The following is a 26,123-nucleotide window of genomic DNA, read 5'->3' as shown; positions in this document are numbered from 1 at the left end:
GGATGAGAGCATGCATTGTCTAAAAATAAAAGAATTTCTTTTTTTTTTCACCGGCCATATTTGCACAGAATAAAATGGTTAGTCTATCTTTGGACAACTTTCCACCCACACATGTTTCTCCTTTAAGGGACAGAGTTTTGTCGGACAATGCGCGAAAAAAATGTCCACTTTCATCTGCGTTGTACACGTCTTCTGGTTTGTAGCCAAGCAACACGGACGGAAGTTTCTCCAAAAATTAACAAAATCAACTTTAATAAAATAAATAAAATCAACTTGATTTACTGCAGCAGCTTCGCCAGATATGCATTTGAAACTCACACTATGTCTCTTGCGCCACTTTTGCAGCCAACCGTCGGACGTACTGACATTATTATAGCCCAAAGTAATGGCGATTTCTTTAACTTTCATTTTCACTAACGGCCCTGAGATTGGAATGTTCTGACTTCTAGCTTTCATAAACCACTCAAAACATGTCTATAGCACAACCTTCCTTTTTAAAAAAATCCTTCTTTTGATTTATATTAGTTCCTGATTGCCTCCTGACATCTTCCTTATTTTTGGCAATTTCAGCCGCTTCCGTTTTCCCAATATTAAACCTATTTGCCAAATGACGAACTGAAAGAGTTTCTCTGTCTAATACGTTAACAACTTCCATCTTTTCCTTTAACGAGAGCATCCTTTTTTTTGGTGCCATTTTACAGTTACAATAAAAAAATATCTCAATCAACTACGAATTTGCCTGAACTGAAGATAAACCACAAGATTACATACTGCCTAGCCAACGAAATGCGTAAATGGGGAATCACCTAATATAAATTGGGGAATTACCGAATTTTATGTATGTAGATTGTGCATTGCAATAAGCGGAACTAAAAATCGTCCGAGTATTAGAGTTTCGCGTCCGCTTATCGGAATGCATTTAACATTGAAAATGATATGCTGAAAGTTGGTTTCAGGAACTTTGTCCGGTTAAAAGAGATGTCCGCTTATAGGAGCTGTCCGCAAGGAGAGCTTTCACTGTATATCCTTTTTTTCAAATATAAGATATTTTATAATCTTGAATTTTTTTTACGCTTTTTATCCTATTAAGTTTAGTAAGTTTTATTGAAGTTTATATGTTCAAGCAGTTTTTGAAGAATGGCACCGCATGCAAATCTTAGCAAAATGAATGTTGGTTTGGTTTGTTTGTCACGGTTGATTTTATCTGGAGATTTTTACTTTTTCAATATTAATAAATATGAATTATTAGTAATTTTTTATAATTTGTCACAATAATATAGATTTTAATGAATTATTAGGTCATTTGGTTTAAATTTTTTACAGTGGTTGAGTTGTTAACTTAATTTTATTTTCTTCTATTTCTTTTTCATTTATCGCAGTGTTTTGTTCCGCTAAGTTCGAAAAAGTTCATTGTGAATGCGGCTTTATTCTTTACATTACTTTGACAGTATGGTAACGTTGATATTTCTTTCGACCGGGCGACGCCGACGCGACTCTTTTCTTCGGGTTGGCGAGGGTTGATTGTTCCTATCTCCGTTCTCAACAATTCGAGATTTTATTTTGATTTCTTGTCCAAATAAGCGTTTTGCGAGCTTTGTTGCCCAATACAGCTCAATACAATAAGGTAATTGCCCTTTTACTCACTTTTTTTTACACCACGTGGGGCACAATTTCGGAGGAACAACTTTGGAAGACTGTGCTGCTGCAGCCAAATAGCGGCGCAGAAACACTAAGACAAAAAAGTAACTAACAGGTAAAGACACTGCATGATTTCTATTTTTGATTTCATATTATAACCTTTTAATTTTTAAAATGAAAATGGCACTTTTCATTTTATACTGTGGACTTATTACTTTAACTTATTTTATTTTTTATGAAGATTATTTTATTTAAGATTTTTTTCATAAAAAAAATTGTTATTTATTCTTGTGAATTAGTGACTAAAAATTGTGAATGTGATATTTTACAGTGAATAGTAAATTGTCTAGACTGAATTTTCTAGAATTTTGTTTGGCATCATATATCAGTAGCTGGCCGACAAAAAATAAACAAGGCCATTGCACCAAGTTTTACATGAACTTAATAATTTATATAGAATTGTAGAAGTTCTATTAATTTTAAAGCAAATTTGATTTTTCATTAATAACATAATAAAAAATCAAACTATGATATTACATACTTTTTGGGAAGCACAAACATTTTCTTTTAATGATATTTACAAAAAAGTTTTGACTTTGTTCGGTTTTGCAGCAAAACTTTAAAAACAGACTTGCATTTTCATTTTCTTTCAACTACTCCAAAAACCCATCTGTGGGTAAAAAGCCATATCCACACACTGGAAAATGCAGATATATATTTTTAATCTTTGAACTGTATGCAAGTTCATCACCAAATAATCTTAGCATGCCAATATTTGGGTCTACTTCAAGATTTCTAATATAATCAAAAAGGACTGAACTTCTATGCAACCACTTTCATCATCAGTCCAAGTGTAAAAAACTGGCTGAACAATAATTTGTCTTAACACAGCAAAAGATGTAGTAGCTAATTTGCCTTAAGTAAAAAGATTCACCTATTGGAGTTTTTGGTAAGAGCCTTTGTTTCTTATCGAAACAAACTGATATTCAATTACTAGGATCATATTTTAAAAGGTCATAAAATGCATTAGCCATTATTATATGACTTTTTTTCAGCAATATACTGTATTTTTTTTTTACTTTTTCCATTTTGTATTTTTTTCCTGTCAGGCAAACAAAAAACTTAAAGAAATAAAAATCAAAAAGAGAAGCAAGGAAAAGGCAAGAACTAACATAAAACAAGACTTAAAAAAAATTTGATCAACAGATACATAATTAATTTTTTTAGATCCCGCCTAAATTTTTTAAGGTCTGTATTAGGTCTAATCGAGAGAGTAGCTGCATACAGCTACAGGGCTTTTTATTTAAAAATGGGTATGGAATTGCAAATTAAAACATATAAAATTTTGTTTTTAAAAGCAAGTTGTTGCAGATGGTATTATATATTTCACAATGTTTTTTATGCTTAAATCAGCTCTAAGGTAAATTTTTTTGTTTGTTTATGAAAGTAATAACTCCTAGTACCTCTAAAATTTATAAAAATAATAAATGTATGAATTTACTTTATTACATTTTTTGAATGCTCTTTTTTACATCATTAAAAGCTTTAAAAACTCTCACCACCTCTCAGTTTCTTTGGAGTTGAACTAAATCAGAGAAAAATATAACCTCCAAATAAACTTTCACCGCATCTCTTTTATGCTTTGATTTTTTCACTTATGAGTGCCTACAGACTTTTCTCCAACTAATACTAAGGTTTTGTCATCCATATTATTAAAAGTTTCAAAACAAAAGGACAAAATCTTACTATAATGTGAACAAACATGGAACACAGACAAACAACTTATTTTAAAATATAGTAGGTATCTTTCTATCAAAACACAGTCAAGTCTTTCTGAAATACTCATATATTAATGGATTTTAATGTGCCTTATATAGCATATTCCCGTCCTAACTCAATTTCAGAAAATTGTGGAAGTTTTGCGGGCAAACTACTAATATTTTATGATTTTATTTCAATTTAATGAGAGAACTAATACTTTGGTAAGTGTTTTCGAAAGTCTACCTTCCCCCCTTTTTTTCTACGACATGCATACGGTTATTTATATACACCAATGTTAACTTGATATTTGTCTAATAAAAAGTGGTTTTACATTAAAAAAAATTGTTAAACACTCTCATTTTATCTACTGTAGAACCCCGAAGATGAATTTAATATAAATGCAATTGCCAGCAATTAACCAGTTCACCCACTGGTTGACTATTTCTAATTGTTGTTTGTGTTGGTGTTCCAATCCAATCTATCATGCAAATCATAAAATGTTTAATTTACAAGTTAAGTTTTAATGTCTTTTGTTTGTAAGATTTACCAAACTAATGCCATTGTGAGTTTTCATGGAAAATATGGATTAAAACTTGTTTATTTAGTAAATTTTGATATTTACTATTTGTAAAGTTTTGTAAGTAAAAATCTGGTGCATGGCATAAAGTACATCAAACCAAGATTTTTATTCAGCTACTCTGCATTATAATTAAAGGTTAGTTTCCTTGCTGCAGCAAAATGTATGTTATATGTTATTGTAAGTGTTTTTAAATATTTTTTTTTTATTTGATTTGTGATTAACAGCTTAAATTGTAGCAAAATGTTGAAAAATGAGTGTATACCTCCTATAAACAAGTGTAGTGTACTATAATAATTCTGTACCATCCGTGAATAAATGGATAAGTCGAAATTATAGAGATTTCAGTATGACCATTTTAAACATTTTGATATTTTTAAAGAGTAAAAACTTTAATGGAAACTGAGTTTTTTTTTTAATAAGTTGATTATTATGCAACGCATGACTTAAATAATCATGAGCTGTAAAAGTTTGAATATCAATAAATTTAGAGGTATAAAATAGATTTAAATCACTTTAATATTATGTTATAGACCTAACAAAAGAACAGTCAGAGAATGCGACAGAAACGACTTTTGCCTGCCGCAAGCCTGAGTAAAGGAACTTATTATACTAATATTAATATGCATATTTGATTTCTGCAAACCTTCAGCTAAACACTAATAATTTTCTCGGCAAATACAGAAGAAATTACAAAGAACACTTACCTGGTTCAAAAAGATCCGTAGAAGTAGAAACAGAAAGTATTCTGTTATCACAATGCTATTTTGATTGCTTATTTTTTCATGTATTACACTTATTGGTCTTTCACTAACATTAACGTTTCTATCCAGTTCGGACACACTATTGTCTTGTACAAAACCTTCCAAAGCATTTTTCATAATTCGTTTAACTCGCTCGGACATTTTTTTACTAGTAAGACACCTAATAATGATTAAAATAATGGCTTGTGTGTTAGTAAACATGCAAGTAGTAAACAACTTTGAAGTATCATAACATCAAAACAAAGTAACACATGTTTATAAACAGATAATTTAAGATGTCCACAAGTGAATATAGAAAATGCAATGTGTCTAAGCGGATATTTCTACATACCTGGTTATTCACCGACTGAATACTATGTAAACGGATGGTTAAGTCGAGTTACCTTATTTCAGACCAATATTAACATTCTTAAATAATAGACAAGTCGACATATCTCTTATGCACGTTAAATATGAGCAAGTCAATAAGTAGGTATTTTTAGTTATCCAGATATTTCAAAACTATACTCGTAATTATTTTTTAAATATATAACTCTAGATATTGGTTTTTATACAAAAAAAAGTCGTCAAATCCAATTATTCACAGCCTTCTCCAGGGGGAACGATTGGGTAAAGTCGAGTTACCTATTTATTCCCTGACGAAATTGAAAGAGAACTATTCGATTATTCAGATATCTTCTTTTAAAAAAAAAAATCGACTTATTCACTTATTCACGGATGGTACAGAATTATAATTAAAAAGAAAACAAGTGTATGGGTAAATAAAGAGTAAGCTGTATATTTTTCTATTATTAATATTATAAGCCAGTATTACAAGAATAAGTTACTTATGCTTCTGGGTAACTTAACTAAATTTCATTTGGTTTACTTTTGTTATGCCTTGTTTGAACCTATTTTGTTTACTAGCTTGATTTAAAACAGATGTAGTTCTTTAATAATTTTATGTTTCTTAATTTTTTTTTATACTGAATTTGAAATACCTGCATAAATAATGCTTATGAAATGGACAAGTGAAATTAAAAATTATATTTGTAAATTCTTATTGAATTGTATTGTTCTTATTGTAATGTAATGTAATATTCTTATAACTATTAGTAAAACATTTATTTCTTGGTAAATTTCGAATAAAATTTAAATTTTTTTATGGTTGAATGTTGAATTATTTACCTTTTTGTTTGAATTATTTATTATAAATTTTATTTAAAATTGGATATAAAGTGCCCAGATTTAGGACTTCAAATAAAACTGATTTAATTTCAGAAGAATTCGGCTTGTTTTATATACTATTTTTATTTAATGATGTATTTTATTTATTAACATGGCATTTCCAGCCCTAAGTAAAGACTGAACCATGGGCATTCTATTATTCTAAATAAGTGTTATTTGAAGTCCTAAAGCTGTGACACTTTCTCTCCATTTCACACTAAGGACGTTAAAATTTATTAATGGCGTTTCACAAATTTAAAGTAAATAAATCTGAAAGTAATAAAGTTAATAAAAGGCCAATTTGAAAGCATTAGAAAATAAAACAAAACTAAAAAAAGATATACATAAACAAATAATTAAAGTTTGTATAAAATAAAAATGTAAAACAATTTTTAATTGGAATTAAAATATTTAAAGAGAGGAACATTAGCAAAAAAAATAAAAGAGAGAGGTTTTCACAATAAATTTCAAGCTTCGTTTTGCTTTTTAGAAATTATTAAAATTTAAATTAATAAAATCATCACATAATCTGGTAAAGACAAAAATAGATTTAAGCCAAAATGATAGAACTCATTTATTTTTCCCAACAAATAATTCTTGGATAAAACATTTTTATCCCATTATCAAACATATTAAATAGGCTTATGAAAAGTTTTAATGTGTGTAACCACTTTGATAGTTATGTTTCTGTTAATCCCAACATGTACATATAGGTAATATGCTCAGACTTCTTAAGAATGGGTTTGTAATTGTAAATTTATCAGGGACTAGATCTACTTAGGTGAATTTAAAATCATAATATAATATATATAAAATTATTGAAAAAAAATATTCTCATGATTTAAACTCCTAATTAATTACAAATAAACAAGGTACCAAGAGGCAGAAGTATTAATGCTTGTAATATGAATAATAAATTAACACTAATAAATCTTATTATTGATTTACTCATACACTTGTTTATTATTATAGCAGATATACACTCAAGTATTATACTACAATTTAAGGCTGTTAAACATTAAGATCATCAAGTCAAAAAAATATGGAAGTAGATTTTGCTGCATTATTTGTGCAGTTTAGATTAGTGGTAATGATACTCTTGGAAACTAACATTCCACTATAATATTAGTTCTGCATTTTCTGCTATAAACATACTTTGATACTTGCAACACTTTTATAAAAGGTAAACACACAGAATCTACAGCATCACAAATACATTTAATAAAACGATAAAGGTTACATTATGTTAGGGGTTTTGTGTATGTTATGGTCTGATGATGCTCTAGTCGAGCGAAACATGTAACCTTTGTCGTTTTATTAAATGTATTTGTGATGCTGTAGATTTTGTGTGTTTACTTTTTATAAAAGCGTATGACCAGCATCTTTGGGATAATGGATGAATTTTTCAAGTTTACTTGCAACAGTTTTTTTTTTGAATAGCAAATATCAACATTTACTAAATAAACAAGTTAAATAAATTTTAATTCATATTTACCAAAAATTCCTAATTGGGTCAGTCTTAAAAATATCAAATTATCTTGATATTTTAGTTTGCAAATACATTAAATAATTATCAAGATAAACGAGACAAATTAAACCAACTTCACTTTGTTAGGATTTGCATGTGGAACTAGTAACAGTTAAGTAGTCCAAACTACTCATTCATGAATAGAATGTTAAGCCAAAAATTTATTGAAATTTAGGAAATCTAATTTCGCCAGTAATGGCAATATTATATCGTTTATATTTATATTTCGTTAATTTCACAACATAAACATAGGTATAGGTAATTTTTTCTTTATTTTTTCATCATAGATTTATTTTTGAAAACGAAAATAGTTGTTTAGGCAAAGCTTGGATAATAACAAAAGCAATATTTACTAAGCTTCTGCTAGAGATCTTGATAATTATCACAATTGAAATAGAAAAATTTGCGAAATTCGAAAGTGAATATTTTTAAAATAACCCAACTGACTTGTATACTTCTACATTTTGACTACAAATTATTGATAATAAATAGATACAATATATATTTTCAACATTGTTTATATGTTTGTCAGAACAATAAAGTTAAAATAATCTGTATAAGAACTAAAAATATACTTTATTATGATAAAAAAACAACATTTCTGATGAGCAATACATATTGCTCTGAATACATATATGAAATATTATGTTGGTATATATGCTATAAAAACAATCAATATTTTCAAAATACACAAAACTATTAGTAGTCAAGAACATACATTCCATAAATAGATAAAAAACATGACAAAAATAATAGACTAAACACTAAAAAGTACATAAAATTCTATTGAAGTCTTAAAGTATAGCTCTATTACCATGTATTAAAAGATATATTAGGGAGACGGTTTATGCCTATGCAATGGATGTTAACAGGAATACAGTGATTTTCTTGCTAAAGATTCTTCTCCAAACATGAAAGAGTTACGATTTTTCTTTTCGGCGTCAATGTAGAATGAGACATCATGTTAAGGGTTGCACTTTGCATATGTCGCAGATAGTCCTATATAATTAATAAAGTTTAAATTAAATATTTGCTCATAATTTCTTAAATTAATCTCCCTTAATGAAGGGGAGCCAAAGCGACAGATTAGATAAATTTTCAAAAGTTTTGCAGAGAAAATAAGGTCAAAGAAATAAAAACTTGGGACTTATTATAAAGGCATGGTAATTTTCTTAGGCTAAAATACCCTTTACCAAAGATGACACTTTTAGGTTGGACAATTATTTTTTTAGAGTTTTCCAATACTTATTTCAGATATCAATTGAAATGGTTAAGGTAGTATGCAGGGTGTTCCTTAAAGGCGTGGTCTGCTTGGTCTGTCTTAGCTGTATTTTTAATATCCTCAATCACTTTTTTAGCAAATCTGCTCTCTTGGTTTTTTTCGTCCAACACATGATTTTTGCTTAAAAAAATAAAAACAATTTTACTTCCCAAAAATCTGATGCGGTGGGAGTAAAAAAGTGCCGTAACGCCATCTTATTTAACGCAAATAAAGTTGCAGTCACCTATGCATGTTTCTTAATGCTCGTTGCTACGGGGCAAGGAGCTGTGATTTTAAATGTCAAATTTTTCTTTATCTAATTATGCAAGAATACATTACGTTTTTATACATAAACATTGACGATGGCAATAGCTGTTGTTTTAAAAAGTAAGTGGTTGTGGTTAAATGCCAAATGTTTTTTTTTTCATTTTTGAGCTATTAAGTTTGATTAATATCAATTGGCAATTAGTTCAGAAATACCTACCTAATTTTACTTTGAAAACAACATGGTTTTAAGTTTTTTTTTTGCAAAATCGAGTTTTATTTAATTTTATGAAACTAAGCTTAAATGAACGGCTCAAATGTATTTTATCTTAATTACACTGATAACAAAAATTAGGCATGCTTCCCCTTGTCTAAGCATGAAATTATTCTCGGCGTATTTCGTATAGTTTCATAGGCAGAGATAAAAGAAAGAAGTTTTATAAACTAGAGTTTTAATGTGCCTCCATAAAAAAAACTCTTAAGCTATTGAGATGGGGGGATCTTGCTGACCATTGTTGTCGTCCTCCGCGACCGATCCATCGATTGGGATAAACGGTATTTAAATGGTTTCGGACAATTAAACTAAAATGAACAGCGGCACCATCGTGCATGTACCATATTCGATTTCTTAACAAGTGGCACATCTTCGAGAAGCCCAGGCAGTTCTTCTTCGAGAAACTGTAAATATGATCGACTATCAAGGCGCCCTAGTAGAAAAAAATGGGCCTATTAAATAATCACCAATAATTCCTGCCCAAACATTAACCGAAAATTGATGTTGAAAATGGGTTTACGTTACTCCGGGTCGACGATGAATATTTGAAAAAATATGGCTATCTGGTAGGACACGATTCGGATACCTTTCCTGATAAATACGTCTGGCTTCTGTTGCGTTACCATCGGCGAGGCCATATACGAAATGCATTGCTGCCATTTCTTCATTGGTAGAATTTTCCATTACTGACATTCAGAAAAAAGCCATGGAAACGAAATAACTTCAATAAATAGTTAAAAATTAAATAAATGACGCGCTGTGATGCAAGAGCCATAGCAACGAGCAATAAGAAACATGCTTAGGCGCGACTCTGCGACTTTATTTGCGTTAAATAAAGACGCATTACGGCACTTTTTTACTCCCATTTACTCTTTAAACGCGTTAAAAACATGAGTATTTTTTAAATTATTTTAATTTTTTAACTTTTCATACTTCTTGTAATAAATCTGACCCCTTAATTTTCTAAGAATCGCCGAACAAATATTTCACACCGCATCAGATTTTTAGGGAAGTAAAATGATTTTTATATTTTCTTATGCGAAAACCATGCGTCGGGCGAAAAAAACCAAGAGATTAATCTTGCCAAAAAGTGATTGAGAATTTTAAAAATAATTTTTATTTTAAGAAAAAGCAGTGGCGTAGTATTTTTTTCACTAAAAATATTCAACAAGGGAGAATGTATCTACTGGCCTGGTGACGTATATATCCGACACCAATTAATAGATCCCGTTGATTGTGCCCAGTCTGATTTAATTTTTTTTTCTTTGGGTAGGTCTTCTCTTCATCATCCGATGAATCGACATTTAAATATAATGGATCCCCAACCAAAATTAGTCATGCTCTTCATCAGATTCTAATGAAGATGCGGTCAAAGATGAACTGCTTGACGACGATCATGACATTTCTTAAAAAAAAAGAATAAAATACACATTTTAATTTAAAAGAAATGCTTTTTTATTACCTTGCAGAGAAGCAGAATATTGGGCTGTGACCGGATTTTGAAATGGAAAGTTCTCTTTTCCTAGAAAGTCAAACATAAAATTTATGTATGGCATTTAAAGTATTTTCTGTCAATGTTTTCAGTCTTGATAACCACGCAATAAACTGCTTTAATCAATGCTCTCGATGGGGACGGAAATGAAGCTGTTAACAAAATAAATTCGTATTAAAAAAATAATCAAAATTAATTTTTACAATTTTGATTGCAATGCATTCTTCGATTATTGTAATTTGTTATTATTATTGGTTTTGTTAATTGAAAAGTTATTAAAATATAAAGGTTTAAAATTTTGAAGTGACTCTTTTTTGCGTATTAATACCAAATGTATTGTTTATGATCATTATTAATATAGTTGATAATTTTCTCAGGGCCGTTGACTTTGATAATCTAGTACTTTCTGTGTTTTTGGATTTTAAGAGAGTGTTTGAAATCGTGAGTAGAGAAATATTAATTAGGAAATTAGAACGGTTAGGCCTTAAACATAATGTATTGAACTTGTTTCAATCTTATCTAAGTGGTAGAGTTCAGCGAGTCATGTACAAAAATAGTTCATCTGAAAGTGTTAATGTAAAGCATGGTGTGCCGCGGGGAACGGTCTTAGGCCCCTTGCTATTTTTATTGTATGTCAACGATATGGTGGAGATAGTACGGGAATGTAATGTGGTGTTGTTTGCGGACGATACAATGTTATATGTGATGGGTAAAGACATTCATCAACTGCAACAGGTCATGGGAATATACAGATTTCTATGAATGGGGAAAGTATTTGCATGCCAAAGAAATTAAATATTTGGGAACAATTTTCGATGCCAATCTGAATTTCTATGCTCATGCAGATTATGTAATGAGAAAATTTTCAAAAAAAGTTGGATTTATCACAAGAATTGGAAAAAATTTGTCAATGTACATCAAATTAAAACCTTACAACGCTCTTGCTCTTCCTCATTTACTGTTCTGTTCAACAATAATGTTTAACTTGCCACAGTATAGAATTGACCAACTGGAAAGAATTCAAAATAGGGCTATGCGACTGATTCTAAATTGTAATCGTTACACGCCTGTTGTCTCTATGTTGGGTGTCCTAGATATGTTGTCTATACATCAAAAATTTTTGTATAATGCCTATTTGCTTATTTTTAAATTAAAACATCAGATGCTCCCCAATTATATTAGTAATAAATTAAGAATTTTTGGAGATATACATAACTATAATACGAGAAATCATATAGACTTCATACTGGTCGACAGATGTAACACAACCCAAATGCATAATTCAGTTCTATACAAAGGTTTAATTCTATTTAACAACTTGCCTGCTAACATCAAAAATTGTGTTACTTTGAATCAATTCAGAGGGCTCTTGAGAAATTTTATCATGAATAGGTAATATTGTGTTTGTTATTTTAATTATGTAGTTTATTAAGTTTTACTATAGTATGCATTGTTGACTGGGTATTTTTGCGCTAACCGGGATACTGGTTACAGCTTCTGGGAACTACCGAAGTATTTCTAAGTGTTACACGGGGGGACCAATGTGTCTGGTCAGCAAGGTCAACCAAGTTCCAAATGTGTGTCATCGGCTGCTTGCAACCGAACCGACTCGATCAACCTGAGTCGACATTATTTTTATTATTATAAGGCAAACAACAATTAACTGTGCTTTTGATAAGTGGGGCAAGGAAATAATGTTTAGGTTAAGGCTAGTTTTAATTTAAGGTCTACCTCTGACAGGATATTTCTGGAACCGGGATGCTGTTTCTGAATTACCGAGACCATCCATGGACAAACCGGAGTGTCCTGATACAGTTATGGCCAACTTATACTTTTACTTTATTTTTCATTTATGTTTTTATTGAATAATATCTTTATTTAGCTTTTTGCTAATTAATGGTACATGGAAAACCACAAACTCCTGATGTGAAAATATTACGATTTAAATATATTTACCTACACCAAAAGTTGATATTAACTGAGATACAGGGTGTTAAACTTAAAACTTTTTTTTTGTTTTTCCCCCCAATAACTTTAACAAAAGTTAACTTTTTTTCACAAAAATTTGTTGATAGGGGTTTTTTAGGTCGAGAAATTCATTTTTTTAACAAATTTAGTGTACAATGTAGGGGGCGCTGTCTGCGACATCTTTTTCTCTTTCATAAGGTCATAACTTTTTTGTGCTTAACTGTATTTTCAGTTTTTATTGAAAATAATACTTTTTTCATATTTTTTACGTAAAAAAGGTATACTACTTTCGGGTCGCTCAGAGTCGCCGACTACAAAACGCCGAAAAACTACAAATTTTTGTGAAAAAAAGTTAACTTTTGTTAAATTTATTGGGGAAAAACAAAAAAAAAGTTTTAAGTTTAACACCCTGTATCTCAGTTAATATCAACTTTTGGATATAGGTAAATATAGTTAAATCGTAATATTTTTACATCAGGAGTCTGTGGTTTTTCCATGTACCATTAATTAGCGGACACCCTGTATAAATGAAATTAGTTTAAGTCTTTTCATATAAAAATCTGAAAAAACGTAAATTGCTTGAAATTATTTAAATAATCAAAGGATTCTTTTTGGTTTTCTCTAACATAGGCTTTTTGAAATGATTTTTGGCTAAATGAATTTGTGGGCTGTGTTAAAATTGTGAAGTACATCATAGTTACAGTTACAACATAGTTAGTACATACAATAGTTCTTATCTTTTCTTAGACTCCCGGGGCGAGAGGAGTGAGAGAGTATTTTGATTGAAGTCACCATCCAAAAATGTACCGGCCTTGAATGTCGTGATGAGCACGATAAATGAGCACAAGAGTTACACTTAAAAAAGCGAACCGTCCGCACCGTGGTGCTTATGATAAACGAAAAAGTGCTGCAGTATCTCGTTCATATCATTAAAAGTAAGTATTAAGTTGGTCATAAAAATATTAAATTCTTACAATCAATTTTTTACGTGTCCAATACATAGAAGACTTTAAATCTTCGCTACTTGCAGCCGCCATTATATCGGCAAGCAGAAGTAAATGTGGCTTAGAACTATGGACTGATTATTTAATAGAAATAACTGAGCTAAATAATGAAAGAAAGAAAGAAATAAGAGAGTAGTAGCTAAATCTCATGCGAGACACACTTTAACGACGAACGAGGGTGGGATATTGGGATGTTCCCTTGTGTCATCCTGTGATCCATTTACTATTAAACATAGGGTAACTCGTACCTCTTTCTTTCAAAATGTTTGTTATTTTACCATTTAACTATTAATTATTGTCGTCAGTACTATTACGTCATTTTTGTTACAATCACTAAGAGTGCATTTTTGAATCCGAGAATATCAAAGCTCAATTCAGTGTTCTTCCATTTTTACAGGCCTTGGCAGGTTTAATAACCAATTAATTAACCGTCGTTTCTGTGAGCATCTTTAAAAATAGTTTCATTATTTTCACTGTTGGGATACGCCAATATTGTCAAAAATTTGGAGTATATGTCTCCGTAAATCTAATTACAACAAGTGCCTGAATATAAGAAAAATACAAAAATCTATTAAAATCAACCTTGCGCTTTATACGCATTGGGTATTTTTAACTTGGACCTAATTATTAGGTTTTTATAATTAGTAGATTATTATAAGATTGTGTATATTTATATAAGTAAATTTAAATTATCATATACAGTCCTACAACCGAGAGAACCGTAACAACGGCTGAGGGGGCAGAGGAGAAATGTGTAAGAAATTGGGCTGCCTCAGTGGCGGGCGATTTTATTTTTAATTTAATAATATTATATTTTTAATTAGAATAAATATGATAAATTCATGTAAAACAGTTAAAAATGGACTAATAATTTACACAATGATTAAGTAAAAATAATATGAAACTTATAATAAGGTTATACAAGAAGTTCGTTTTTAAATTAAATATTTATAAAGTTTAAATGGCATATTAAGAGTCAAAAATTGTATCTAGTAAAATTATATTTATATTAAAGGATATATCATATACAATTGTACAGTATCGCCCATAAGTAGAGCAACGCCCTAAAATTGCAAACAAAATTAATAGTTCACCCATTACCAAAGAACTAATAGTGCATTTGGAAACTTCAATTAATTACTCAGTTGACGTATTTTGTCGATTTATTCCATAAAGTTTTATAGTGTTTTTTTGGCAGATTTAAAAAAAGGCTTTGAAAAAACTTTTTTCGGTGTGGTTTTAGGTAAAAATGACTGATTCCGTTCGAAAGAGCGGTAAAAAATACAGTCCAATCGCGATAACGTCAATTAAATAAAACATACCTCCTGAAAATATTTAATATTTGTAAATTTGTCACGAATTTGGTTTCAGATTAATACTTTTTGCTGATAAATTTAAATTTGAATTTCTATCCGAATTAAATAATTTAAGTAAAATTTCACTGTTTTTCCTTTACCATTTTCAGTCATAAAAAGAGAATATTTAAGGCAGTATTTGGCCTATTCACTGACTTGTAACAATTAACATTTTAAATCAACAAATTACCAGATTGTAATATAAAAAAGAACTAGCCATTTTTTCCCTATGGATTTTATTTTTTAGTAAAATTAGCTGTCCTTTTTTTGTCACTCTTGACTAGTTTTCTAGTTTTGCCAAGTCAATCTAGAACCCTGACATGTATGTGCCAGATTAATAAAGATTAACTCTGTCCACCACACATCCCATATGTACTAGCAATAGGTTTTAAACCGGTTCTTGGTCGACGTTTTCTAAAAAATTAAATAAAATCATATATTAAACAAAAATTAAATAAATAATAATGCAAATAAATACGTAAGGCTTGTATATAATTTTCTTTGTCGCTTTCTTCGTCAAGTTTCACTATCATCCTTACCACCAGCATTCGTAATAATAAGTTGTTCGACTTCCTCCATTATTTGATCAGTCTCCCAGAATTTATTTTCAATCTCCATGACATGTTTGCAACAGTTTGCCCAGTGTAAAGGAGTTATAGACTCAATTCCGTCCTGGACTAACTGTGCCGAATTTTTCATTGCCAAATCCCCGTTGTATTGTGAGATCGAATATAATTTTTTAGTTGCGCTCCAACCAATGTATGGAGGTGTGCGAAGAGCAACATGCCCATGGGTCCGAATTATTCGGTCCACAACATAGTTTTTTTCATCATTGGGGGGCTTGTTTCGTTAAATTATTTCAAATAATTCCCATTTTAGTGCAGCTGGGTCGTGTTGAATTCCTTAAATGAATAATAATTAATTTAGCACTAAAAAATGTAGTATTTATGGAATTTAAAAATTACCATTCTTGGTGAGCCATTCTGTCATGTCCTTTTTAATAAATGATTTGGTTGGTACTTTGTTTTCTTGAACTGAGTGGTAGGGTGCATTGTCCAGTATAATTACCGAATTTTGAGGAATATTCGGCAACAATTTTTCTTCTAACCACTTAGTACACAGTAAAATTGGCTTTATTCATTTGGGCATGATAGTCGCCACTAGCTTGACCCGCTTTAAAAACAAGACCAGCGTTGGGTACAAAGCCACTTTGAGATCCGGCGTGAACAATTACTAATCGACCTGAAAATAGAAGTAAGAAGGAGAAAAACATCTAACTTTTAAATAAAATAAAATAATAACTTTTAAATAAAATTATTTGCCGCCGATTCATATTTATTCAAATTTAACTTTATATCGTAAGTTGTGATAAGAAGCAGTAAATAGGGAGAATTAAAAATATTCTTTAAAAATTTTATATTACCTTGAAAATTATGGAGAAATAAAAACAAATCAACAGTATTCTGAATACGTTTCAGTACAATTTTTAAAATGAGCACACAAATATGCTTACCATTTGCTCTAATGTTGCTAACAACACCAAAAACTTCATTGCTTTACCAACATTTTCCGAAAGTTACACAACACTTACAGTACACAATATTTCTTCCGTCTTCCCTATATTTTCTAATTGCTCTTATATATTTATAGCGCCAATGAAGAATAGCAGGTCGCTCCACCAAGATTTTTCTTTTATTTTGACACTTTCTAAAGTAAAATCCGTTGGCCTTCAAAAGCTTTCTCAAGGTTTCTCTTCTATACGGGAAATTCATAATTTCTCGTAACTTAATAACTAATTTATTAACAGTGGGAACCATCTTAAGCTCTAAATAATAATTGTTGATTGTGCGTCTTATAATTGGAAAATCGTCAAAATCCCTTAAGAAACAGATTCGAGATTTTTTATTAGGTGGGGAAGAAAGCATCTGATCTGGGTGTTCTGCCTGTCGTTTCATATCTTCTTTATAAATTTGACTTACTCTATCTTTAGAAACTCCAGTATACAGAGCAACTCGATCAATCTTTCTTTTAAGAGGCAAAATGCGTTGGTTAGAGCTTCTTCATCGCAAACCCTATAAACATTTGCTTTTATCTCCCTAGATTGACCGCTTAATGCCTGTCTATGTAAGAATTGGTTTCTTTCCATAATAAATAATTGAAAGTAAAATAAAAATTACTTTAAAATTCTAGAAATAAATATACCATTTTACTTATAAAAATCGTATTTGGTCGCTTAATCTATACTTACTTTATTTTCCGCTAAATGCGTAATCAAGGAAAATAAAATATCTAATGTCTTTAACAAAAAAAAAAAATCAACCCACAATAACCAATAATAGAAAAAAAATCGCAAATAACAAGAACAACAACAATAACAATAACAAGAGCAACAACAAATAACAGTTAAATATAATCGCAAAATCGTCCAAAATCTCTACGCGCGCCTATGGCAAGATAACCAGACAAGGAGTCTTTAAACCTAAAATATAGAAATGTATCGCGTGCCAAACAACCATTGTAGGTCACGTGTATGGCTGGACGAATCAGGAGACAGATACGAAACGTCGCCGCTCGGGGCCCGCCTTTACTGAGCACCTGCAAGATCATCTATGCGGTCTGTTGCCAGCTGAGACACTTTTTCGGGTAATGAAAGAATTATGATGCTGGTGATTTTCGCCTTCGCTGCATAAATCATGTAGATTACGTATGAGTATTAAGTATAATTTTTAATACAGACTGCGTGTTTTGGTGAAGTGTTATAAAATATGTAATTTTAAGTTAGAAAAAAGTAATAATAAATATATAAGACATATTAGTATAATAAATTATGAGAAGTGGCAACGTTGCAAAAACGAAAATATTTTTTTGTCGCATTCTTTCCGCGAGGGTTCTTTCAGTTGTAGCACTGTACATTGTATAATGGAATATCTTCGATAAAAAAAATATGTGGGTTTATTCTAAAAAACGCTCGGACAAGTCGATTCATATTTATTTTTTTAAATTAACAATATTTCAAAAGACGGCTGCCAATTCAATTAGTGATAAAACCAATTAACGCAGTTTATAAATAAATAGATGTTTATTTGCAATAGTCGTACTTAGTTATTAGTTAGTTACTTACTTAGTTAGTACTTACAGCATCGCCCGCATGAGGCATTTGAAAACCTTTCAGAGAATTGATATATTGTACAGTTGTCATGTTAACTGATGAAGAAAGCAATAAAAATTAAAATGTTATTAAAAAAAAACACACACACACACACACTTGTTCCAACAAAAAATGAAGCGCTTATCATTTTCCAAATATTTAGACATAATCTTCACCTGGATAACTTTTGATGACATTTAGGTCTACATAGTTGATAACATTTATAGCCATACTTCTAATCTTGTGGTACCAGGTTCAATTCTCGATGAGTCTATATTGTTGCGTTCTACTTTTTAAATGTTTTGTTTCTATTAATTTATTCTAAGAATGGATGAGATCTGGAGAGAATGATGTATTCATGAAAATGGAGAACTTTTTTGGTGCGCGTTTCGCATCCTGAAAGTCTTATGAATATAATTAAACATATACGTTAAAAAATTGACTTTCACTTTTTACATTTTTCATCCTATAATTTAGGACTAAGGTAAGTTTAAATCGGTTTGTTTTGATCTCAGAAATATTAGGTGAGATTTTGTAGACTTTGTGACAATTGACAAACTTTACAAGGTGATTCTCTAACTAAAAATTGGGAAAAAAATGAATGAATGGCCTAAATCAACACCACCGAAATAAAGAAGGCCGCGGGTCTTCGCTGTGACGTCATCACAAGAAGGCAAATGCTTTGCACATGCTTTTGCATGTTTATGCATCTCGGTAGCGATAAGGACGTGTATTTAGGATAATATCGGCAGGTTTATTTAAAGTAGAATGTTTTTTAACGAGTATGGGTGTTAAGACTAAAAACCTAATTTAGGCAAATAATTATGTCTCTATATGTCTCTGGAATAACCTGATAAACTGTGTATTGCCTCGATAACTTTCGAAGAAGATATTAATTTGAAATTTGGTACACATGTTGCATTCCTATAAACTATTAGTTAGGATTTCTTTTGAGTAATATCGGTTCTGAAAAACGGGTAGAAAATAAGGTATGGTTTTTATTCTTTGACAAAAAAAATAATTGGGCTTTGATAAAATAAAAAAAACAATTCATGAGGAATGTAAACAAACTAATTATTAAAAATAAATTGTCTTAACCTTCATTTCAATAAGGGTAATTGCAAAAAAAAGAGTTGAAACAAGGGTTGAAATTTAAAAAAAATTATTTGTATCGAGGGTTATATATAGTATTTGGGGCTCATACTAATATCAAAACTTATACTTAGTATTATTAATTGTAGGTATTACCCTCGGTATTACCTATCTTAACTATACTCTATTTCAGAAGTGTATAGAGCAATAAACTGGGGAATTCCGTTCTGTTTGGCTACATTTCGTGGTAGTTCATAGGCGCAGGTACTTATAATATTTATGAATTTAATTTTCACGGATTAAATGCCTTTATTTTGAAAGAGATTAAATACTAAATAAATACTTTTAATCCTTTTGTATAGGTACCTATCTTTTAACGCTTTGTAACATGCAAAAATGGGGTCAGGTAATATATACAGATTATAAATACTTTTAAATCATATTTTAAACGTTAGTAGTCACTGCTACGCTGTAGTGTAATCACAATGTTATTATCCCAATATTTAAAAAATGGAGGTATTCAGTCCAACGAAAAGATGTACTAAAAATTCTCCACTATCGCTGAGTGAAAAAGTTATTATTTTAAATGTACATGATTGCATAAAACACGATTACCCTAGTTTTACTGTGCAAGAAATTGTTGAAAAATGTTCTCGAATGAGTGGAATTGGAAAGTCCACCATTTTCAAATTGTTGCGGGAAAGAAAAGTAGCAGGTCAAGTGAAATCTCCCAAGCAAAAGCCAGGACGACCTACAAAAGTCCTTGATGAAAATGCTAAATGTATAATTCGAAGAAAAGTTCACTCTTTTTATTTTAAAAAGGAAATACCCACCCTAGACAAAATTTTAGTGGAGCTTGGCCGAGATGACAGTATTCCGTTGATAAGTAGAAAACTTTTATGGAAAACTTTAAAAAATATGGATTTTGCCTGGGAAAAGCATAACCGCAAAGCACTTTTACTGGAGAGCGACGAAATTGTTTGTTGAAGACGACAATACTTGAGAAGTATCAAGCAGTACCGCAGGGAGAAAAAGAAAGTTTTTTATCTTGATGAGACGTGGATTAACGAAGGTTATATAGTCCAAAAAATGTGGCTGTGGCAAGACAAAAATATAACCAGTGCTCGCCAAGCTTTCATAGAAGGCCTGTCTACGGGTATTAAAGTACCTTCGGGAAAAGGAAAAAGACTTATAATCACACATATTGGAAGCGAAGAGGGATTTTTAAAAGAAGGTCTGCTAACCTTTGAGTCGACTCGCACAGGAGATTACCATGAAGACATGAACTCAGACGTTTTCGAGGACTATTTTGGTGAAATGAAAAAATTTCTTCCGGCTAATTCGGTGGTGGTTATGGATAACGCAAGCTATCATTCACGGCGAATAGAGAAGACGCCAACTTCAAGTTGGAGAAAGCAAGAAATTATCGATTGGCTGACTGCAAAAGGTATTGCGTTTGAAGCAAATTTGATAAAAAAAGAACTGCTGGCAATAGCAAACTTACACAAAACTCGTTTCATGAAATACGCCGTGGAAGATATAGCCGAAAAATATAATATAACTGTACTGCGCTTACCGCCATATCATTGCGAACTAAATCCTATAGAACTGATATGGGCGCAGGTAAAAGGATTTGTAGCAAGACAAAACACGACTTTTAAAATGAAAGATGTTAAGCTACTGTTTGATCAAGCCATTACGGAAGCGACACCAGAGAATTGGCGAAAAGCAGTCCAGCATGTAATTAAGCAAGAGGACAAAATGTGGGATCTTGACAACCTCATCGATCAGACAGTCGATCCTTTAATTATAATGTCAAGAGGTGATGACAGTTCGTCAGATGACGAAGAAGACTACAATCTATTATAATTTAAAATTGTTATACACTGTTCAAAAAGTGCCAGATCCAAAAGTGACATTTTCAACTGTTTTACTCTACATATTATGTTCAATAAATTTGTGAAAAAAATATATTATTCCATTTAAACAAAAGTAACTTTCTTAAATAAAATAGCATTTAAGTACATTAATTATAAGGTAAAAAACAAGTCCCAGTTGCACGCCTTTGGCGAACCGTTTTCAATGTTTATCAGTGGGTAACAATGGGCAAAACTCATAAATTGACCCAAAACCGGGTGGCACTACCTGCAATCAACGAAAAGAAAGAATTTTACATTGAAACTAATACCCAACTAAGGTAGTGGCATAAAATATTGGTGGATCAGCAGGTACCACTTTTGCATACCTAATGAGGTTTTATTGCTCTACACACTTCTGAAATAGAGTATAGTATGTTCATATTTCATCTTTTTTTTTTTTAATTTTTTTGTTTTTTTATTTTTTTTTAACAGATTTGAAAAAGAAATTAAACTTCAAAAATTCATGTCATAAATTGGCGGGGATATTATTTAAGCAAATTTAAGAAGTTAGTGTATCTAATTTCCTTTTACTGCCTTTCCCAAGTCCATTTTTTTGCCACAGTAATTTTTTAAAAGAGTATTGGTAACAGAATTAATAATAATTTTTACATTAGTTTCACTACTATGAATATGACATTTTGGAAAGCTGTCTAGAAAATTATTGTTCTTAAGATATTCATCATTCTTAGGTCATCTTTAAAAATCAAATTTTAGTTTCATGTCATTATTGTTTTCTATTTGATTTTCTGAATTCAATTTAATAATTTCATTTAACAAATCTGATAAATCATTAATATTACTTATAGTGAATGGAGTTTTAAATTTATTTATCTGCAATACTATGTCTTGACCGTATAAATAAGTTTCTAGTTTTAAATGTTGGTTTATAATGAGAGAGTAAGTTATGATTGGTGCGGGTGAGTATTTTAATTTATACAATACAATATCATTTTGGATATTAACAGATTTTAGCCAATCATTAGGCAGTACCATTGCGTTAAAAATAGGTAAAAATTCTTGGAAATTTTTAAAAGTTACAGTTTTTTGATAGGCTGAACATTCATCAATACTGTTTTGAATTGCTAGAGACAAATTTTGTTGTTCAATTTCAATTTTCTTTTTATCTCTACTTTTCCTAATAACTGGTATAGACTTTGAAATATATGAAGGACAAGAACTTGTAAAGTTTTGCCTGTCTCTTCATCAAAATATGTTGTCACCCAAATTATATTTTCCTTGGCAAAATATTCGTCACAAACCCTACTATACTGGGTAGGTTTAAAATTCACTTTTTACACAGTTCATCAAATCGGAAATTGAAACATGTGCTGAGTATGTTCGGCATCGTAATTGCCTTTGCAACCATGTACACAGCACTTATTAGGCATAATTGCAAACGGCAGTCGGATTATACAATATTTAATTTATATAATAACACAATAACACCGAAACCGGCACCGAAACACCCGTTATATTCACCTGTAGAAATACTACAAGTTGTCAACAACAAACACCCTTCTAACGGGATAATGTGTAAAGTGTAAAAGAGTCAGCATTGTTGCCACAATGTGGGTATAATAACCACAGATGTCGCGGTCAATAAGTATTACGCCGAATATATTTTCAATGATATTGCTGTTGTTTTGGCACCGAGGCTCGGACAAAGGAACAAGAAACGGGTCGTTGCATTATAAGATTTGAAGGGGGAAGTCGGTAGCGAATTTCTTCGCCTTCTTTGCGTGACGTATTACTTTAGTGACGTCAGAGCACCTCGGCCTTCTTTATTTCGGTCTATTAATCGGCCTAAATGCCTTACTTTCGAATCTGTAGGGTGTTAAAACATTTACATAATATATTTTTTAAATTCGAATTAGGATTCTTGATTTTTTTTGGTTTGGTTTGGTTGTTTGGCTTGATTGGTTCTTGCATGATGGCTGTCTCGCATACTTTGGTTTAAACGTTCGGCAGTATTTAAAGAATTCGCTGTTTCTTATTAAAAAAACTACATTATGTATTGAATTAGAACACTTAATGTTATTTTTTTGTGTTTTCTTTGTTGCTGTTGTTATTGTATTTTTTAGAAGACAGAATCTCACTGTAAAGTTTGTCGGAGTTCGTGGACAGCCGATCTGTTATTTTAATTCTCGACAATTGTTTCGATATGATAATAAGTGTAAAAAAAAATGAAGATGTTTAGTCATAAAAGTGAATCAATAAATATTTCTTCATAGGATAATAAGCTCTGTCAGCCAAAAACTTCTTACATTTACTTCATAATACCTAAAAGTTTTAAACCTTTTGAATTGTTTGATTTCTTTGTGTGAATAATAACAATGGTAAGGTTTCATGTAAAAGTGATTAAATGTAACTAAGTTACTATAAATCAGTCCTTTATTTTTTGAAAATCATCATTGATGTTATTTTGCCATGCTGGTTAAAAGTACTGACTGATGAGAAACATCATAATCATAGTCACTATCATATCATTTGCGGGAAACCTAACTCGCAAATTATATACTCTGATCCCTTCCAGAGATTAGAGATGTGATTAGAGCCAATTGATTACAATGCCAATTAGGTCTCTAAAGCAGCATTTTAAGCGTCTGACCCACTTAATAGCTTTCGTCAATCACAGTTTTTCAATGATCTTATTAAAGGTGGAAGGAAGATTTTCCATAATTTAATTTATTTAGTAAACTAAATAATTATTTTTATTTACCTCATTTATAATTTCATCATTGTGTTCTTTTGCTTTTGTGTGTAATCATGTTATGGCATTGAAACATTCATTAATCAATTGCCATATTTTTTGAAACCTTAATAAATTATTTTAATTATAGATGAAGTAGACACCTTTGGTGAGGCTCCACTTCAATGCGATGCAAATTTGCAGAAATCAGAACACTTTCATTGAGAAAGCTAAAGGATTATCTAAAAATAATGCAAGAAAGAAAAAATATTCAATTGATTAAGCTATAGCAATAATGATCGAAAAAATATTAACGTGAGTATTTATTACAACAACTTTTGGGATATTAAATAAAATCAGTAAAATTTTTTTGCACAATTGAATGTATATTTATTAAATTTAAGAAAATAACAAAATTATAATTTCATTTTAGTGTTTTTTTTTTATAAAGGTACTATGTGCATCTGTTTTTAAATAACTTAACTAATATTTACTAACTACTAATTATTAACTTTGTTTTTGCAGGGCGTAATTTATTACTAATTTTTATATATACTTTTATATAATACTTTTATAGCAAAAAAAAAATAGTTCAAAGACCATATCTGCGTAAAACATTGTGATTTAAGTGTCTAATTTTTGAAACATTTTTTTCAACATTAAAAAACTATTTTGTATTATCTTCGTATTATAGATCCAAACTAGAAAATAATTCCAGATTTGATCAGTATATTATATTAATTTAATATCAGTGGGTTTTTTTTAAATTAGCTGTATGTTTAGTCTGAAAAACTTTTGAAGATTTAAAAACCACATAAATGTACGACTTCTCTGTCATTATGGTTACCACGATTTCTGGTAAAATATTAAAAAAGAATTTCTTGAAATCTGTTAAATAACAGAATTATAGAAGTAATGCAAAATAATGACATGGTCTGATTTGTAAGTTTTGTAGGGTTTTAAAAATAATTTCTGAAATAACTTCATATTACATTACATTTACTTCCACGTTTACACCTCGTCACGAATCTTATACTCTCTTAAATGTTTAGACCTGAAAATACACTAATGGCACTATTAATGCATGCCTTTCAGTTGTAAATTGTCTTTGACAATTGTTATACCGCAATGTATATTGCAGTGCAAAGTCTTACTTGTCCCTTTTATAGTTCGCCCAGCGAATAGACGTGGACGGAAATAATTTAAAGAATGTAGAAAACAAAAATCTGTGGCATTTGTCAGACTTATGTATTTTTCGTTATCTATTATTTATGAATTTTTGTATTAAATATGTCTTAAAATTGCTTTCGAATAGGACTCATTTCGCTAAAAATCTAGATAATATTGTTAGCTTCATAGTTTTATACTATCAATAATCGTATTTGTTAAATTAAAGTTTTAATTAAAATACCCAGCCCTCGACGCGATTTTTTTATTAATCAGCAGTCAAATATTTATTTATGGTCTATTTTGAGAATTTTACAACAAGCGTGGGATTCGTATTTGAATCTGATTTTAATGATAGGCATAGAATATAATTTATAGTTTTTGGCACTGCACTGTTTTTACATCAAAGACGAGCTTCGTATGCATAAATACATCATAGTGTACATTGTCATGATGGACTACTGTAATAATATTTGAATTTAAAAAAAAAACATTATTTTTTTATTGTAAAAATAATGTATTTTATAAGTGCATCTTACATAAAAAAAAGTTTTAAATATTTGTTTGGCCATAATCTTAATTTATTCGCGAAAAGAAAAATAAATATGTAAAAAAATATTTAATTTTTGTTTAATTTCTTCTTTTTCAAGGTCTTATACAGGGTTTGCTGTACATATATACATACTGTAGGTAAGCATGAATTGAAGCGTCCTGGTTTTAAGAAAATTTACACTCCTACTGAAACAGATGTCCTCCCAGAGATATTTTAATAATGTTAATTATCATTTGTTTCCACAGTCGTCCATTCGCCTAATGCCGTTTGAATGATTGAACGGCAAAGATTGAGCTGATTGAATAGTTTTTTACCGTAATAAATCACAGACTTCTTTGTCAAGGAGGTGTAGGGGATTAGCAGAAGAAGATCGTTTAGCTGGGCTTTGTATCCATTAATCAAGCAGATTCCATAATAAAAATACAAGGTAAACCCAGACTTGAATACAAGATTGTACTACAAA

General features: G+C 30.4%; 1 long non-coding RNA gene across 2 annotated transcripts; it reads left to right on the top strand.

Moving 5' to 3' along the window:
• Window positions 1-1,484: 1,484 nt before the first annotated feature.
• On the top strand, window positions 1,485-25,725 carry LOC126748076 (uncharacterized). 2 transcript variants are annotated; one of them, XR_007664610.1, is made up of 4 exons: window positions 1,485-1,753; window positions 13,481-13,668; window positions 24,092-24,255; window positions 24,466-25,725. It is a non-coding gene; the product is annotated as an uncharacterized LOC126748076 (long non-coding RNA). The 2 variants fall into 2 exon arrangements; XR_007664609.1 differs by lacking the exon at window positions 24,466-25,725 and having other exon boundaries at window positions 24,092-24,367.
• Window positions 25,726-26,123: the final 398 nt, after the last annotated feature.

This window comes from Anthonomus grandis, chromosome 21 (assembly GCF_022605725.1).
Source record: "Anthonomus grandis grandis chromosome 21, icAntGran1.3, whole genome shotgun sequence".
Classification (NCBI taxonomy): domain Eukaryota; kingdom Metazoa; phylum Arthropoda; class Insecta; order Coleoptera; family Curculionidae; genus Anthonomus; species Anthonomus grandis.
The sequence above is the reverse complement of the archived record's forward strand: the minus strand, read 5'-3'. Positions and strand labels throughout refer to the sequence as shown.